This window comes from Peromyscus maniculatus, chromosome 5 (genome assembly GCF_049852395.1).
Source record: "Peromyscus maniculatus bairdii isolate BWxNUB_F1_BW_parent chromosome 5, HU_Pman_BW_mat_3.1, whole genome shotgun sequence".
Lineage (NCBI taxonomy): Eukaryota > Metazoa > Chordata > Mammalia > Rodentia > Cricetidae > Peromyscus > Peromyscus maniculatus.
The window spans coordinates 30,671,533-30,689,089 of record NC_134856.1 but is presented as its reverse complement, the minus strand read 5'-3'; the positions used below and the strand labels follow the sequence as shown (position 1 = coordinate 30,689,089).

The 17,557-nt window shown below is 39.6% G+C and overlaps 1 long non-coding RNA gene across 1 annotated transcript; it reads right to left on the bottom strand.

Moving 5' to 3' along the window:
- Positions 1 to 393: 393 nt before the first annotated feature.
- Positions 394 to 17,138, bottom strand: LOC143273151 (uncharacterized). The gene is made up of 8 exons (XR_013051061.1): positions 13,453 to 17,138; positions 10,814 to 10,878; positions 8,628 to 8,706; positions 7,762 to 7,833; positions 4,410 to 4,504; positions 4,122 to 4,291; positions 2,130 to 2,200; positions 394 to 1,080 (listed from the first exon to the last, which is right to left on the bottom strand). It is a non-coding gene; the product is annotated as an uncharacterized LOC143273151 (long non-coding RNA).
- Positions 17,139 to 17,557: the final 419 nt, after the last annotated feature.

The window sequence follows — 17,557 nt, the reverse complement described above, 5'->3', positions numbered from 1 at the left end:
GTGTTTAACATCATTAGCATGAGGGAAATACAAATTAAAACCAACTTAATCACAGTCGGAATGACAATTATTAATTATCAAAAAGTGGCCGCTATTAAAAAAATCAAATGAGCAGATGCTTGTGGGATGGTGGGACAAAAGAAACCCTTACTCACTGTCAGTGAGAGTTCAAACTGATACAGTCACTTTGGAAATCAGTGTAGAGGCCCTTCAAAAAGCAAGCAATAGTCCTACCATATGACCAAGCCATATCACAGTGGAGCACACACCCAAAGGATGCCGGATCCTTGTTCAGAGATGCTTGCTTATCCATGTTCATTGCTGCTCTAGTCACAAAAGCTAGGAAGTTAAAGAAGCCTAGTTGTCTGTCAACAAATGAGTGGATAATAAAATGTGGTACACATATATAATAGAATTTTATTCAGCTATAAGGAAAAATGAATGGATAGAATTGAGGGGGATCTAGTGACTGTTAAGGAATCACTTTGGAAGGAAATGTTTAGAGTATCTTTTTTCTAAATATACTGAAAACCCCAGAGTTAGATATAAAGACCATCAGAGCACATTCTTCGGACAAGGAAAGTATTGAAATGCACTGGTAAACAATATAGACTCTGGAGCTAGGCTGCCTAGGTACAAATTCTGACTAATCTGTCACTCTCTGGGCAAAATCTGTTCAATAACAAATTTTTACCTTCCCTCTCTATAAATAAGGGTAATAATAATATCTTCTTCACAGGGTTTTGTGTAGACTAAATTATAGAATATATCAAAGTCCATGGCACCATATTTCATAGTGTGTTTTCAATGATTACAATCTGATACTACACTGTGTTGTCATCTCTGTACAAATTAGAGTTGATGGCTGCATTCTAGGGTCCACCTGATTATGGTTTCATTAGATTGGGATAGTTCATAATGACTTCAGATGCATTCCACCCCACTAACCAACTGCTGGTCTTCTCTGAGTCTCTTTGGTGACTCTCAACAAGCCCAACCACCTGCGTTGTCTGGCACGGGTGCCTGTTGCTGCCACCCTGGCTGCCGCGTTGACAATAACTCCATCCTGGTGTGGGCGAGCTGTGGGGACAGATGGTTTCTTAGCACAGGGTAGGGACTGTCAGTCATGAAGCACAGGGCTACACATGATGCAGGGGTGTGAGTGTAGATTAAGAGTACTCCTCATGTGAGTCCAATACAAGCAGTTAAAATGAAGCAACTCTATGTATTCATCTTATAGAAAGCTCCTGGATCCAACTCAAAGACTTTCAAAAACAATCATAGGAAAGCGAGGAAGCAGATGGAAATTCCTTGCCCATTATACCTCTCCTCTATCCATTATCCAGTTTATGTGGACCATTGATCACTGTAGAAATGCTGTTTCTAAGGAAAAGTCCTTTCTGTCCTGGTACCAACACTGCCTTCATTTATCTTTACTTAAAGAACACACAGCCACTCTAGCAAGACAAGAATAGCACCCAGAAAGAGCAACATAGTTGTAGACAACAGGGCCCCCTTGGAAGTTAGTCATAGCAGTTGTCAGAGAAAATTCTAGAAGCTTTAATTGACTCTACAAATGGCCATTATTCTTGAGAGGAAGCAGTTCTTTGTAACAGTGGACATAATTTCTTTTATTTTGTTTTCATCACAAGATTCTTATTCTGACAAACACTTAAGGTAAATTAAGTTTAAAAGAAGAGAGAGAGATCTTATCCCCATCATGAAGGTTCCAGTTTAAGACCATCTGGCCTCATTGCTCAGTAGTGACACATACACCATGACAGCATGTGACATGATAAGCTCTATTCCTCTCAGGCATAAAAAAGAACAAAAAAGAACAGGGTCCTAATTTCTTCTTCAAGGTCACACCTCAAATGATCTCACTTCCTCCTCCAAGTGCCCCCTCTTAGAGGTCTCCTCACCTTTAATGGTACCTTTCATTAGCACGTGCACCTTTGAGGGTCTTTAAGATATAAACCTTAACAGGGTCTTAATGCCAAGATTTCTTTTATTTTGCACATTAATTTTTCATTCTCATGCTTTTCATCTGTATTAGTACTGATAATAAAAGAAACATAAAAAAATTCAGGAAAAGCCAAAGATTTCTTCTTAATATGTAGAGAACTCACCTGGGAAACTTCCTTTCTAGAGCTGAATCTTCTTGCAGCTGAATGAGTGTAGATGAAAGCCATCTCGTATCCTAAGGAGACAAAAGACAGCTTCTGAAAAACATCTTTGGGGAGAAAACTTTATTATGTGTCAATTGTCTGGCTGCTGCTGCAAAGAACTTGTCCCAAGTGAGGCAGTTTCCCAGAGACCAAAACAAGGATGTCCTATACAATTCAGTCATCATCACTGATGAATCAAAGTTTGACCTAGAGCTGAACTTGTGCCATCCTTGTTTGAATTTTATCATTCTGATTTTGGCTTTAAAAACTATGCTTTCTCATTCAGGCATATATGTTACCTTATTTACATGAACACACTCATTTGACACACAAGTGAAAAAAAGAGAGGGAAACAAGGACACAAAGAAAGTGTGAGGCCACATGGAGACTTCTGTAGTCTATCCAAGTGATGCCTAAATCTTCACCTTTATACCATGTGCATACAAAGAAGAGACAGGCACAGGTAGACCCAGAGATATTTCTATTAGTTTTTGGATTCCTTTCATTGCCTTGAAAGCTTAGGTAGGTAAAAATTTCAAAGTGCAACTGTATTACAATTAGGGTTATTTCACTCCCCCTGGGAAACAAGAAGAGATGATGAGAGTCATGTGGCTTAGGGCCTCAACAGCAAGGGAACAAAGGAAGAGGCGAATTTAGGGCAGTGGAAGCTGCCAAGGAAGAGGTGAAAGGAAGACAGCCAGGGCTCTATTGATCTTGGGACTCACTGCAGGACTCTGAATTAATAGAACAAATGGAAGCCTCAGCAATTCCTTTTCCTATGTTTATGGATGTGCAGACCCTAGGGCCTGATTTGGGGCTATGAACATGCTAGCTTCAACAGAAAGGACAAAATAAAATATAACACTAAAATGTTGGCAAGGTTACCAAGAGGAAGTCTCTATAAGCCTTGATGATAAATCCATTCAAGAAGGCTGCTCCTGGCTCCTGTGGCCTCAGCCCATCTTCTCACCTCTTGTAAATTATCTGGTGGATGAGAACCTCAAGGATTCTGAGAATATCATAGAGACACCAGGCACTAACACTTGAACATTCATGGCTTCAAGGTGAGAGAAAAGAAAACTGAAGAGTACTTATTAGGTGAGGCCTGGCTTATGAAAGATTAAGCCCAAACTCTGAAATGTTTTATTCCTAATTTGAGCAAATAATCACCAGATGCCCCATTTTCTGCCTGCCTCTCCAGTTACACAGCCCTTTAAGACTTTTCATAAGGCAGAACAGCTTATCATTTGCTCCTGAGATAACCTTCACAAGCAGATCTCTCACACAAGCCTCTCCCTTACTGGTAGACAGATGCATTACGGAGAAGTTGGCAAGGTTCAAAGGACAACTGAAGCAAGGCAGGAATGGTACCCGTGTGATGCTGCTGGCTTAGATATTTCCTGTTTTTCAGAAGGAACAAGTACCCACTATTCCTGTCATTTTAAAGGAAAGAAACAAGGCCCATTATTTCTTTGGCTTAATATTAATATGAAATGGATGCCCACAAAATGTTGTCAGTGAGAATCTGTGTTTGAAACGATAATATATTCTGGAATACTTGGCTCAGACTTTCTGAGGAAACAGTTCTTAAAATAATGATTTTATAGCAGTGTGTGTGTGTGTGTGGGGGGGGTGTGTTTAATAGCCTCATCTCAGAATTGAGAGTGGGGTGGGGGGGAGTCCAGTGGGGTGCCCACTATGTCTTTAATGTGGTTATTAATAAGGTCAAGGAGATCACTTCTCATCTGTTCTCAGTGATTTGCTAGGACTCTAGACAGACCATTGTTGTCTGTTACTGTGAATACTCAGCCTGGGATTCTAGTGACCTCAGTCTCATGTTAATGTCATAAGGGTGATTTTTTTTTTCCATGAGAGACTTTTACTTTCTTTGTGGTTAGAAAACCAAGCTATATAATGTTCAAATCACACAACAAAATAAGGAAATAAACAAACCAAAAAATTGCCAAAGGAGAGCATCATGTAAAATTTGGTCATCATTTTAAAGTGGAAGCAAAACCATAGGTTGTGTTCATGTTTGCACACTTCCTCTTAGAAGACTTTCTTGGAGATAAACAGCTAAAGCATCTTGAGGCTGTTTGCTTCTGTTTTAATTTCAGACACAGCTAGAATGGAATAAGAAAATAAAAAAACAAATTTTAAAACCTGCTCATGCTAACTGGATATAAGAAAAAATGCTGAACGAGCAATAACGGTTGACTTACAAGACAACCTAGGATGTACCTTGGTGTTTGCTCCTCCAACAATGGGCCACAGGCTGGAAGCATGAACGTTGTTGAGATGCTTGGAGAAATGTAGTTTCACAGATCTTCTTAGACCTAATGAATGAGAACCTGCATCTTAACTAGATCCCCACAGTTTACCTCATTTAGTCAATCTATGAGATTTTAATTCTAAAGCTATTTTTGTCTATAAAAAGAGTGAAGAAAATTATAAGATATAGAAGTGGGAGTTATCTACTATGCAAGAAAAACGTATGCAATGGGATACTGATGAGAAAGTGAGAGAATGTATGTCCACAGTTGAACTTGAGATACATGTTTGGAAAGAATTCACTTCCTTTTGTTCCAACCTGGCTAAATCTGTGCAGGAGCTATTTGCCGGCAGTCACAGTCACACCACTGATAAATCTGTTTGCTTCTTTATTATACACAGACACTTAACAACTGAAAACCCAAGTAATCCACAGTAATATCCAAGTCAGCTCAAGACTCCAGAGATGATCAGTAAGTGGTATCTAGGTGGATAGATTAATAAGACAGCAAAATAACCTGGACTGCTTCTCAAAGTCTCAACAATATTCTGTTATTGTTATTGTGGAGTTGGTGAGTGAGTGTTCACAGCATGTTTTAAACTAAGATTAATTTTTTTTAACTGAGCATCTCCTCTATGGTGAGTCCAATACAGGACCATAGAATATGATTTTTCTATTTAAATCTCACAGTAACACAAGTGAGGAATGAATTCTCATTTCCATCTCACTCATGAAGAAATGGTGGTTTAGCAGGGGTGAAATCATTGCCCAGGACCACACATCTGGGATTTTGAATTAATTTAATCCCAAAATTTGTCAGGCTGCCAAGTGTGGTTTACTGTAAAAATAAGTTAAATATTTAGTGTTATATGCCCAGTTATTACAGTGCTTGGATTTATACTAAACTAAAAGGTCCTTTTGTCTTTATATTATCTCACATTAAAAGAAATTCCATGTATATAGTTAGTTATGGAGACCTGAGCTGGAAGGGCCCCAAATGATAATTTCAATAAAAATAGGAGTACTCTGTGGGCACACTAGAGAGATGGCCTCCATCGTAGGGCTCTGCTTAAGCAAGCTGGTTCAGTTGGCTGTGGCATCCTTCATTGATGACAATATGATTTGCAACAGAATCCCAAGGGCTCATTGTGCTTATCCATTTAAAGATGGTGCCCTTTTTAGATAAGTTGTCATGGTGATCACCTTCTGGAAAATGGAAGGCAAAACACTGGAGACTATTGGCATGTGTAGTTTATGTAGAATGTGTATTGGCCCAAGCAACAGTTAATGGCATAAAGAGGCTGAAAAGAATTGTGATATATGCAGTTACCTTAGCAGGATGCTTGAATAAGCCAGGGTTTGTGTAGGAAAGCTATAAATGTCCAATGCCTATAGCTCTGGTCAGCTTAGCTCTTAGTTGTTCAGTTAATTGGGATGCCATGTAAAATTCACTGTAGTTGTTCAATAGATCCTACTTGCATAACTATTATGCTGTACACTAAGCTCATTTCACACGTGAGTAATCAAAAAGAACACATGCCTCTTTTGTATAAGCCTTGTGTATACTAGGCATTCTTCACAGATTTTTTTAGAGAGTATCTCACACAGTAACCAAGAGGCCAAATGCTAGAAGTGACCCGAGTAACCTAGTTGCTCAAGTGTTTAATAGGGATTGTAGGGTCCAGGTCAGAATGATTAACCACCAAACTCTGCTTTACATCTGATTCCCAAGTTAGAAAATAAGAATTTCTATTTTCCTCTATAATGACTTAACTAAGATTGACAGGTCTTGGTAATATATATGCTATGCTACTTTCCAAGTATTAATACAGTTGTGCATTCAGTGCATATTTCTCTATTTTTCATTTTTGGTTCAAAAACACCAGTTAGAATGAGTGTTAGCTAGTATTCAAGCTACTATCTTGATTCTGTATCATTTTACATTTAACCAAAAATACAGAAATGTACCACATGATATCTATAGAAATTCTCAAAAGTATATTTACTTTAAAACATGAAATCTATATTGTTTCTCTAGGCTTCACTTCACAAGAACAATTGATCCATTATTTCTTCTATATGACTTAATATGTCAGATACTGACAAAGGCATGTTGCTGCTCATATCACATGTGGGGAGCAAATCGAAACATCATAAGAATGAACTCAAGGATGTCTTCACCTGACAATGAATTCACTTTCTTTATACTCTGTTTTCATGCTTTCTTATTTTGCTTAAATAGGAAGATCAATGCAGAAAGATGTGTACAAAGGAATATAGCATTGAAGATAATAATGCATAAATTCAGATACACAGTCTATGATGAACTGTAATTCACTAAATGTCATAGAGGAATAATGGGCAGACTAATCATAATATAATAAAGTCATAACACATTTTTGTTCCCTTTAGTGATTAGCATATTAATATTTAAGAGAGTAGGATGGGAAGGAAGAGAGCAGAAGGAAAGGGAAGAGCAGGAACAGGAAGAGCAAGAACAGGAAGGGAGAGGAGGGAAGAATGAGTAGGATGAAGAAGAAAAGGATGATACTTTTGTTTTGTTTTGTTTTGTTTTGTTTTGTTTTGTTTTGTTTTTCGAGACAGGGCTTCTCTGTGTAGCTTTGCTCCTTTCCTGGAACTCGCTCTGTAGCCCAGGCTGGCCTCGAACTCACAGAGATCCACCTGCCTCTGCCTCCCCAGTGCTGGGATTAAAGGCGTGTGCCACCACCACCCGGCTGATACTTTTTTGTGGTAGATAAAATTCAGACTTTTTTCTTTTGACTTAGGATTCTTCTTTCAACTCCAGGAGACTGAGCACTTTTGGCCACACACTCCTATCTGGATGGTTAACTAATTTTTCTTTGTTCAGCCTCTGGATTTCACTACAATGTTAGAAGTGAACTTTGAACTAATAGGCTTTTATATTCTAGCCAGGGGAGACATGGGGAAACAAATACAGGGTAAAAATAATAAAAATCAAGACACAAGACTTAGAAAAGTAAGCAAAAACTAGTTCCTCCTTTCTTAAAAGACAGCCTGAGATCAACAACTCAAATTTTGATTTGACTCCTCTATGACAGCAATAACAAAGATTCACAGACATGTCCAATGGTAGTCTTTATCCTTCTCTAGGATGTCAATGACAAAGACTCACAGACATGTCCAATGGTAGTCTTTATCCTTCTCTAGGATGTCAGTGACAAAGACTCATAGACATGTCTAATGGTAGCATTGACCCTCCTCTATGACATCAATGACAAAGATTCATAGACACATCATATAGTCTATAGTAGATTCATAGGTCTGTCCAACCATTCTCACCTTAAAAAGAAGTATGAAGGAGGAACTTTCTCCCCTTGATGTTTTCATTCATCATTTCAGTTGGAGGAAACTCTACAAAACACAAGTGAAACAGATTTCCATCATGTTGGTATGATAAATTCAGAACTGTTGACTAAAATCTTATAAATTTGAGCCACACATGGAGGCATATGTCTGATGTGGGATGTCTTTCTGTACACTTGAATATGTGTTGCTCCCATTGGTTAATAAAAGCTGCTTTGGCCTATGGCAAGGCAGGATAGAGCCAGGAGGGAAATTCAAGCAGAGATACAGAGAAAAGAAGGGCAGAGTCAGGGATAGACACCATCCAGCTACCCAAGAAGCAAGATGCCAGCAGACCAGTAATGCCATGGCCTTGTGACAATAAATAAGTTAATAAAAATGGGTTAATTTAAGTTGTAAGAGCTAGTTAGTAATAATCCCGAGCAATAGGCCAAGTATCTATAATTAATATTAAGCCTCTGAGGAACTGGTAGGTGGGAGAGAAACTTCCATTTACATACATCTACAATCCTAGCACTCAAAAGGCTGAGACAAGAGAATTGCTTCAACTTCAAGGTCAGATTGGGCTGCATAGTGAGTTCAAAGCCAGATTGAGCTATGGATGAGATCCTGTCTTTAAAAAGCAAAATAATAATGATAACAGCAATATTAATAATAATTAATGATACTGTCTCCCAAATCTTTTATTCTCTGTTTAAAATATAAGTTTTTGGAGGGCTTTCATTTTGTAACCAGTATTAGAGAACTAAAGAAGTATGAAATGTTCTAATAAAAAAAGAACATTTAAGGACACATGACTCAGTTTCCTTATCTCTAAAAGTAAGAGAAACGTAGTAACTTACCTAAAAATCCAGTAAAGCAGGTCAGGACCTTGACCAGCTTGATAGAGCCAATTTACTTCCTTGATGTCTGACTTGTATACTAGAGGGAAATGATAGAGATTAATCATATTATCCAATTTCCCCAATTTTCTTACTTTTATTCAATATCAATAGATTTGGTTTTCTAATTAAACTATGAGGAGAACAAGTGACTTGGCATAGATCAATATCTAATTTTTGAAAGTTAGTGTTTTCTTTTTAAATAAAATTGGGTTCTCCTGTGAGGGTGGGTTTCATAGTGTTACATAATGAAAAATATTGTAACTGTGTTGGCAAATTTTCTATGTGAAATTTCAACAGAATCCATCAATTACAGTAAATGACCAATAAAAGTGTTCAATCAAAAACTCATTTTAAGATACATTGTTAATGAACTGTATACTATGATGCTTAATCAAAACCTGACATGATCATATGGGAGAAAAGTTCCACAGGACCTTGGGAGCACTATTGTTCTGAACAAAAGATAGCAACAAAACTGGATAATTAATAACCAGTCATGTGGTACTCCTGGGAAAACTCAATTTCATAACAAACTCCATTGTTTTTTCAACCACAGCAATTTTGTTGCAAGATATCATTCATGCCATCAAAAGAAGGCAACATTTTTCAGGCAGTATTTTTTTCTTTAATTGAAAATATGTGTATTTCGTATAATATATTTGTTAAGACTTTCCCTTCCTCTATTTCTCCCAGTTCCTCTCCACCTCCCTTGCCATCTTAATCCACACCCCTTTTCTCTCTCCTTAGAAAACAAACAGGTATCTAAGACATAATAATAAAATAAGATAAAACAAAAATAAATTGGAATAGCATCAAACAAGAAAAAGAGGCAAAGTGGTGGCGGGGGATGGTGGTGGGGTGACAAGGGACACATATAGATGCAGAGACACACTGTTCACACACAGGAATCCCATAAAAATATAAAACCAAAAGCCACAACATATACTCAAAGGACATGTAAGGTTTTTTGTTTGTTTTTTTTTTTTTTAAGTGCCCTGACAACATTCTGAGACAAAGACCCTCCAAATATGCCACTGAGTTTGTGTTGGCCATCTACTGCTGGGCATGGGGCCTACCCTTAAGAGTGGTTTATTTCCCCAATGAGACTCTCTTGGAGGAAAGTTTCATTTCTCATTTGCAAGTGGCTATCTTTTGGAGCTGGCTTCTAGGTTAGGGATTGGGACATATTTCAGCTCTAGGACCCCATCTGGTACAGACTGGTGCAGGCTCTGGGCATGCTGCCACAGTCTCTGTGAGTTTCTATGTGTGCCAGCCCTGTTATGTCTAGAAGATCTTGATTCCTTGGTATCCTCCAAGATCAATCAAGTTGTGTGTATATGGGGGTGGGGATACAAATAGCAACAGCTAAAACTAATGGCCATGTGAGGGGACATATGGAAATACTATACAGGAGAAACTTCCTAAAACGTACATATATGAAAGCAATGTAAATGGAATTGCTGAATAACAGGGGAGACAGAGCCCCAAGTGGACATCTCTCAACAAGTGAATCTTCCAGTACCAAGACTGAAGAGTTGCAGCCAATTGAGTTTTTGGCCAAGGGAGTCCAATGGGAGCCCCCAAACAACTCAGCCAAAGCTATTGATGGATCTCCAGAACTGACAGTAAGGCCCTGTTGCTGGAGAGCTTACCTCTACAACTCACTGAGCATGGAAAGGTCAGGCTGGTGCCTGCAGCCCTGCGGACTGATGTTCATGGTACTGGAAGGTATTCTGCATGTTACCAAAGGAAAAAGGTAAACAGAAGCATAGCTACAAACCCTTTCATCTACGATGGTGACCTACCTGCAAGTTACACTGGTGAATGGTGGCACAAAGCTATGGGAAGATCCGATTACTATCTGATTTGAGTTAAGGCCCACTCCATGAGATGAAATCCACACTCAACATTGTTTGTGTGGCCAAGAACCTGAGACTAGATAGCCCAGGGACCTAGAGAAAAACCAAACACTACTATTCTACTGTTTTCTTAAAGGAATGTAGCGATAAAATAATTCCTAATGACATTCTGCTATATTCATAGATCAGTGCCTTGCTCAGCCATCATCAGAGAAGCTACCCCCTGCAGCACATGGGAACAAATACAGAGACCCACAGCCGAACAATATGCAGAGAGTGAGAGACCTTGGAATACTCAGCCCTAAAAGGTATGTCTCCATCAAATCCCTCTCCTTGGAGTTCAGGGAACTCTGCAGAAGAGGAGACAGAAAGAGTGTAAGAGTCAGGTAGTATTTACTGGACATGAAGATTTTTACTATGTTCCACACTATTGTAGAGCTGTGATGCAAAATCAATGAACCAAGCTACTGACCACAAAGATGTAGGGAAAAATCCTTTTACAGTTTCAAATTTTACAATCTATAAATGACAAACTTTTCATGAAATACATTTTAAAGAGGTATTTTTTATCAAACAAGCGTAGGAAGCATTTGTCCTTCCCCAAGTAAGGGCATGAAGGTAAGAGACAACAGGGGTGGCTATGTGACCATTAAGATCTGGAGATGCTGGGTCTTCAAGATACAGATTTTAGAAAGTTCATGGAAATGTTTAGAATGAGAGTGATAATGGAGTGTAAAAGCCATGTTGTTAAAGCAAATGTTTGATGTGGAATTTTCATACACTGTGTAAAGATACATTGCTCTGATTGGTTTAATAAAGAGCTGAAAGGCCAACAGCTAGGCAGAAGGTATAGGTGGGACTTCCAGGCAGAGAGAGGACGTAGGAGGAGATAATTGAGGTGCAGAGAAGATGCCAACAAGACATGGAGGGAACTGGACATACAGAATGAAAGAAAGGTAAAAAGCCACATAGTAAAATGTAGATTAATAAAAGCAGGATAATTTAAGCCATAAGAGCTAGTGGGATAAGTCTAAGCTAAGGCCAAGCTTTCATAATTAATAATAAGTCTCCATGTCAATATTTGCAGGCTGGCAGTCCCAATGAGAAAGTTTGCTACATATGGGGGCCAACATGGGAGCTTGCATATCCAAACATAGGGCCTGAGAAAGCTAAGAAAAATTCTGAACAAGGAGCCAGATGTGACTTCCTAACGCTGCAGTCTCAGGGGGGCCAGTGCTTCTGGCAGTGCCCAGAGGCACAGCTATCAACAACTATCTTCAGGTTGGAGCCAGCCACCAGTGCCATGTGCTAAGCTGAGCCATGCAGCGGCTGACATGGCAGTTTAGTATTTGTCTCACACAGTCAGAGAATTATCCCAATTTTCTCAGGGTCCCCTAAAGATGTCATTGCCAGCCAGACACAGAGGAAACAGGATGGGCAGTGCAGAGTAAAGGTAACTGAGCCATGTAAAAGAACATAGATCAAAAATGTAAGTTAATTTAAGTCCTAAGAACTAGTTAGGAACCAGCCTAAGCTAAGGATGAGCTTTCATAATTAACAATAGGTCTCTGTGTAGTTATTTGTGAGCTGGCAGCTCAAAGAAAAATCTGTCTACAAACACTTACCTAACCTGCTGAGTTAAACTTAGTACAGCACTTTAGATACCAGCCAGTTCACAGTTCAGGATATCTATGCATTCATAGCAATACTTTATGGTTTAAGAATATATAGACCACATACAGAAACACAAAATATAATTCTATGTCAATTGTATTGACAAGAAAATGAAATAATCAGGCTATACTAAGAAAGAGCACACTGGTAGCATGATTTATTTATCCATTTAGGAGGGAGATCAGTTAGAAATGTGTTTTGCAGTATGATACTACTAAACATTTAAGCTAAGCATTGGGTCAAGTGCTGTCACATAGAGTGCACAAATATGCACATTGTCCCCACACATGCACAGCGAACTGTGTTCATGTTCCTCGTTCTAACTACTTCTAAACTCTGAGTTCAGGACATGGGAATGCAATGTAGACTTTCAAGCCAAACCAGGTCGTTAGAATCATACAAAAAAGAAAACAAAACAAACAACAACAATAACCACAAAAAAATTTCTTATAAGTTAGATGTGCCCTTGACCCAGATATCAAGAAAATCTTAGCCCAGAAGTCAAGACTCCTTTAATTCCCTAGCAAGTCTCCTAGACAATGTGGTTGCTGTCAGTCTCGGAATGTTAGTGATGAAAACTTGAATGCTGCAAGTAACTAAGCATACATTCAGATGGACCCCACACTGAGTACCTCAGACAAAGATAATTCCAGTGTCTCAGACTGTCAAAATAAAAAATATAAATAAACCTAAAACAAAAAATACAAGAATTTGTAAATTCTTCCCAAATGATATTGCTATATACCTATTTGGTGTGTGTGTTTTAAAGAGAGCTAGAGCCACCTTGGATATCTGGAGTTCAGACACTGGTGGCAGGAAAACTTAAGAGCTGTTAACAAGGGCCCAGGAGACAAAGCTACCTAACTAAGGCTCATGCAGCTACTGCTGAAGGCACCTTTGAGCGAGCATTGCATCACTGTCCAACATTCATGCCTGGGAAAAGCTGATTTTAGCTTAACTAAAAGGCGATGGATAATCACCCCTGGAAGACCTTTCTCTTCATCTAGTGTGTGCGGCTACAACAAAATACCCAAAACAAGGTCAAGATGGGGTCAGATTTCTGGTGAGCTCTGCTGTCTGCTGCAAGTTGGGCCTCTAGCCTGCATCTTCTATATCCTCACACAGCAAAGGGACAAGACACCTAAGATCCGGGGGGAGCAGTTCGTCAGTGCTTTATGATGCTAATGAAGAGGAAACCTTCTTGGCCTAACTACCACCTAAAGCCCCACCACTTAAGACTTCCAAAGTACCTTCACTTGGATGGGGCGTGTTCATACCATAGCCCTGAACCTCTTCCAGATGTCTTCCAAAAGCAGACTGGTCCAAGTTTAAATAGATCACCTGGGCACCAGAGAGTGAATCAGGCTGGGTCCAGTGAGAAGGCAGAAGCCATGCCCCTGATGACAGCGTCAGGAAAGTTTAAAATGTGGTGTGTTTAAATGGGTAAAATGGACACAATCACTAAAAGAAGCAAAAAGATCATTAAATGATAGAAAGCAGATCTGTGGAATGAGAGAAAACTCAGAGATCCATGTACCTCCAACACCTTGGCAATGCGAAATTTATACTTTGTTGAAGAGAGTCTGACAATGGACCTTTAGATGACATTTGTGTTCACTATGGTGCCACAGGTGACAGTTGAAAACAGGCAACCATCTACTGTAGATAGGGATGCAGGAAAACTTACTGAAGATGGGCGCTACTGAATCCCTTTCCCTGAATTGTCAAGGAAGCTGCCCACAGAGTTTCTGGGGAAGGTCAACCCAGCTTGTGGAAATGCCAAGAAACTTCCCCTGGTCGATGCTTCCTGCAATGCCATGAAGATTCATAGGAGATTGTGTACTGTGGATAGCTGGTCTTCTGCTGGTGTCACAAAAGCAGCAAGAAGAGAAACCAAAACAAGGTTGCTGTGACTGCAGAATTTCTACAGCATCATCTACCAAAGAAGCTAATTGGGAAGATAAACTACCAAGGAAGATTTGAGAGCATTCAAGAACAGTGTCAACATGTGCAAGAAAAAAGGATTTGTGTTAAGATGGGAAAAACAAAACAAATAAACAAATACCAAAAACACCCCCCCACAACCAAACAACTAACAAACATCAAAAAACAACCCCCCAACCAGCCAACCAACAAACAAATAACAAAAAACACCCCCTACAACCAAACAACTAACAAACATCAAAAAATACCCATCCACCCCCAAACACACCCAACCAAATAACTAACAAACAAATGAAAAGAAAACCCTCCTGTTGACTGGTCCATGGTAGTGATGGGTATAGGAAACAAATGTCCAGAATTGTCTCTTTCCTATTCTTAAAGTTAATAGTCATTTCCCTTCGACACGGGAGTTTTGAAACTTCCAACTTCACGGACTGTACATCTGAGTTTGAAGTGAGGGAACAAAAGATACAATATGAGTTCTGCAACAAAAGGAAATGAGTTGCTGTTCACCACAGCGGTGATAGAGAAATAACTCTGGAAGGGGTTTACATCATAGGCAGGATAGAAATATGACACCTCAGGGACAGGCTTAAAGCCAGCTCTTATGAAACCAGGATGTCATGGCTGTGCCCCAGGTACCTTGATTGTTTTTGTCACATATTCAAGCCTAGGTAGCTTCCAATTTGCATTTTGCCTCCCAGTGACTCTCTCTCTCTCTCTCTCTCTCTCTCTCTCTCTCTCTCTCTCTCTCTCTCTCTCTCTCTCTCTCTGTGTGTGTGTGTGTGTGACTGTGTGTGTATGTCCCAAATCCACTATTGCCTTAATTGCTAACTGACCACAGATCAAGACCACAGATGAAGATACAGTTGTAAAATTGCTGAACAGCAATTGGAAAAGGAAATTGGATGTTAAGTGTGAAAACAAGGAAAGCTTATTAGTAATGCTGATACTGTACTTAAGAGTGCAAATAAAATCACTGGGAAGGAGTGTTAACAATTATTCTAGACTCTAATAACCAAAGTCCACCATGAATTAGGAGTGACCACTGGTATCAGATTTGAAGACTTGTAATGTTTCCCAGTGTCAGCATATGCATTCTGTCTCATGTAGTACAATCAGATATAATGCTAATTAATGAAACCTGGAAGGCCCAAATATAGAACCAGCCAAGGAGATGTTTCCAGCCTTATAAGCAAAGGACCACCAGGGTAGGCCAGTGTGGCATGCAGGTACCCATTAAGCTTTTCTTATGGACTTGAAGATCCAAATTCCCCCTTCACTCCTAGTCATGGCTAGTCTTCTGAATATTATTCTCAATCACCCTGTAGCATTCCTGGAACTGGAAACAAGCTCATAAATAATGAAAGGTGTGGCTCCTGAGTTTACACAGGTAACTGTGCACCCAACAAAAATGACAGCTTGGTCATCTTTCCAAAGGTGAACAGAAAAACAAGATGAGAAAGTAGATCTGACAACACCAGAGAAAATGTAGCAACCAAGAGGTTTTCTGGAAAGGAGTCCATAAACACAAACTTCCTGGGACCTTGATTTAGTAGATATGGGCCACTCAATTCACACATTTTTATATTTTTAATTTAGTTGTTTTTATGTGTATGGGTGTTTTACCTGCAAGTATGTCTGTGTACTTGTGTGCAGTGCCCCTAGAGGCCAAAAGAGGGCATCAGGACTCCTAAAATTGAAGTTACAGATATTTGTGAGTTGCCATGCAGATGCTGGGCATCAAACCCTGATCTTTTGCTAAGCAGCCAGTGCTCTTGAGCACTGAACCATCTTTACAATTACAGTCTTAGCACATCTGACTTTGGATATCATATAAGCAAACTGGAAAATATTCTAAAGAGAAGATTGGATCTTTATACCAAACCCAGGGCTTCCCATGTGATATGCAAGCACTACATGGCTCTCCACTCCCAGCCTGGGAAAGACTGGGTCCTGGCAATGCCCCTATTGCCCAAGTCACACTGTGATTACTCCATTAAAATTATAAGGCTAACCGTGGCTTAAAAAAATACATGTTTTCAGTGGACTACAAAGAAGAGGATGCGGAGAAGGAAAAGGAGAAAGAGGAGGTGGAAGAGGAAGAAGAGAAGGAGGAAGAAGAAACAAGCACTTCTACTATTCTAGAGAGACCTTCTGAAGGACCTAGCTTTTGAGTATGGTTCCCTTAAAAAATATTATCTCCCAGAAAGAAGCTGAAATAGTCCAGTAGGTACCATTCCATGAGAGTACAGGATTCAGACAGCCTAGGAACTTCAAACCTTCCATTCCTAAACATTAAGGGACATTACTTTTATACTCCTCCCTGTCTCCAGATATTCCTTGTCAAGGATGCTGACAGGAAGGCCTGGTGAGCTAGTCTGAGTCAGTGCAATGTAGTTCATGGGCGCCAGTGCCTACAGGACATGATATACCAGATTAAATATGTAAACTCTGTGCACACATACTAAAGTGTATATTTAATAGTTTGAAAAGATAACAGTAAGTCTTTGGCGAGGAAGGGAAAGGAGGTGGGAGAGTCACTCATACCTAAACCATAGCACCTTGTGCTTCTATGGAGAAGTGTTTCTCACTCTGCAAAGGACTCAAATAATAAACTGGGAATGTGTTTCTTTCAAAAGACAACCCATGTAGCACTGAGCCTCCATAGCATCAGGAAGATGGCCTTCAGTCTCTTCCAATGCAAACAAGAGGGAGTTGCTTTTCAATCTCATCTTGGGAAACAATAGAGGGAAAAGTAAAGAATACACATGGAAATTTACTTCACTCCTTTGCTTACCTGCATAGGAACAGAAATTTCTGACAAGCAGTTAAGTAGAGTTTATATGGATGCCACTCAGACTAGAAGGTGAATTCCAAAACTGCTCCAAAAATGAGGCATCATGAGGCATCCTGACCTTTTCGAGGAGTGCAATCATGGCAAGTAAAGCTAAGACATTCGTCTCCGTTCTTTTAGGTTTGTCCTTTGGCCCTAGTTGCCCCTGGTTCCTCCTGGCTAGGGAACCTACCTCCTGTCTGAGTTCTTTACCAACTTTGTAACTTTTGTCTCTTCTGGTGGACTCCATCTTGTACACCAAGTGTCCCACAGCCGGGGGGGGGGGGGGGGAGTAGCTTCTCAAAGAAAGTGATTGTTCAGAAACTCAAAAGAAAGTAAGCATACTTCTCTCTCTGCTTTTACGTCCAAATTATATAATTTTCCCTGTCTTCCTTTAAAGCACTCGTCAGTCTCACAGTATTTACAGACAGCAGAAAAACATCACATGCAGTCAAAGATAGTAGAACTCGGTTCCTAGGATTTTGCAGTTGAGCCAGTCAGCCTAAAACATTCTCCGCATCATTCTCTTCCTTTTGAATAATGTCTCAGGTTTTGGAGTTCCGGAGACCTGATGT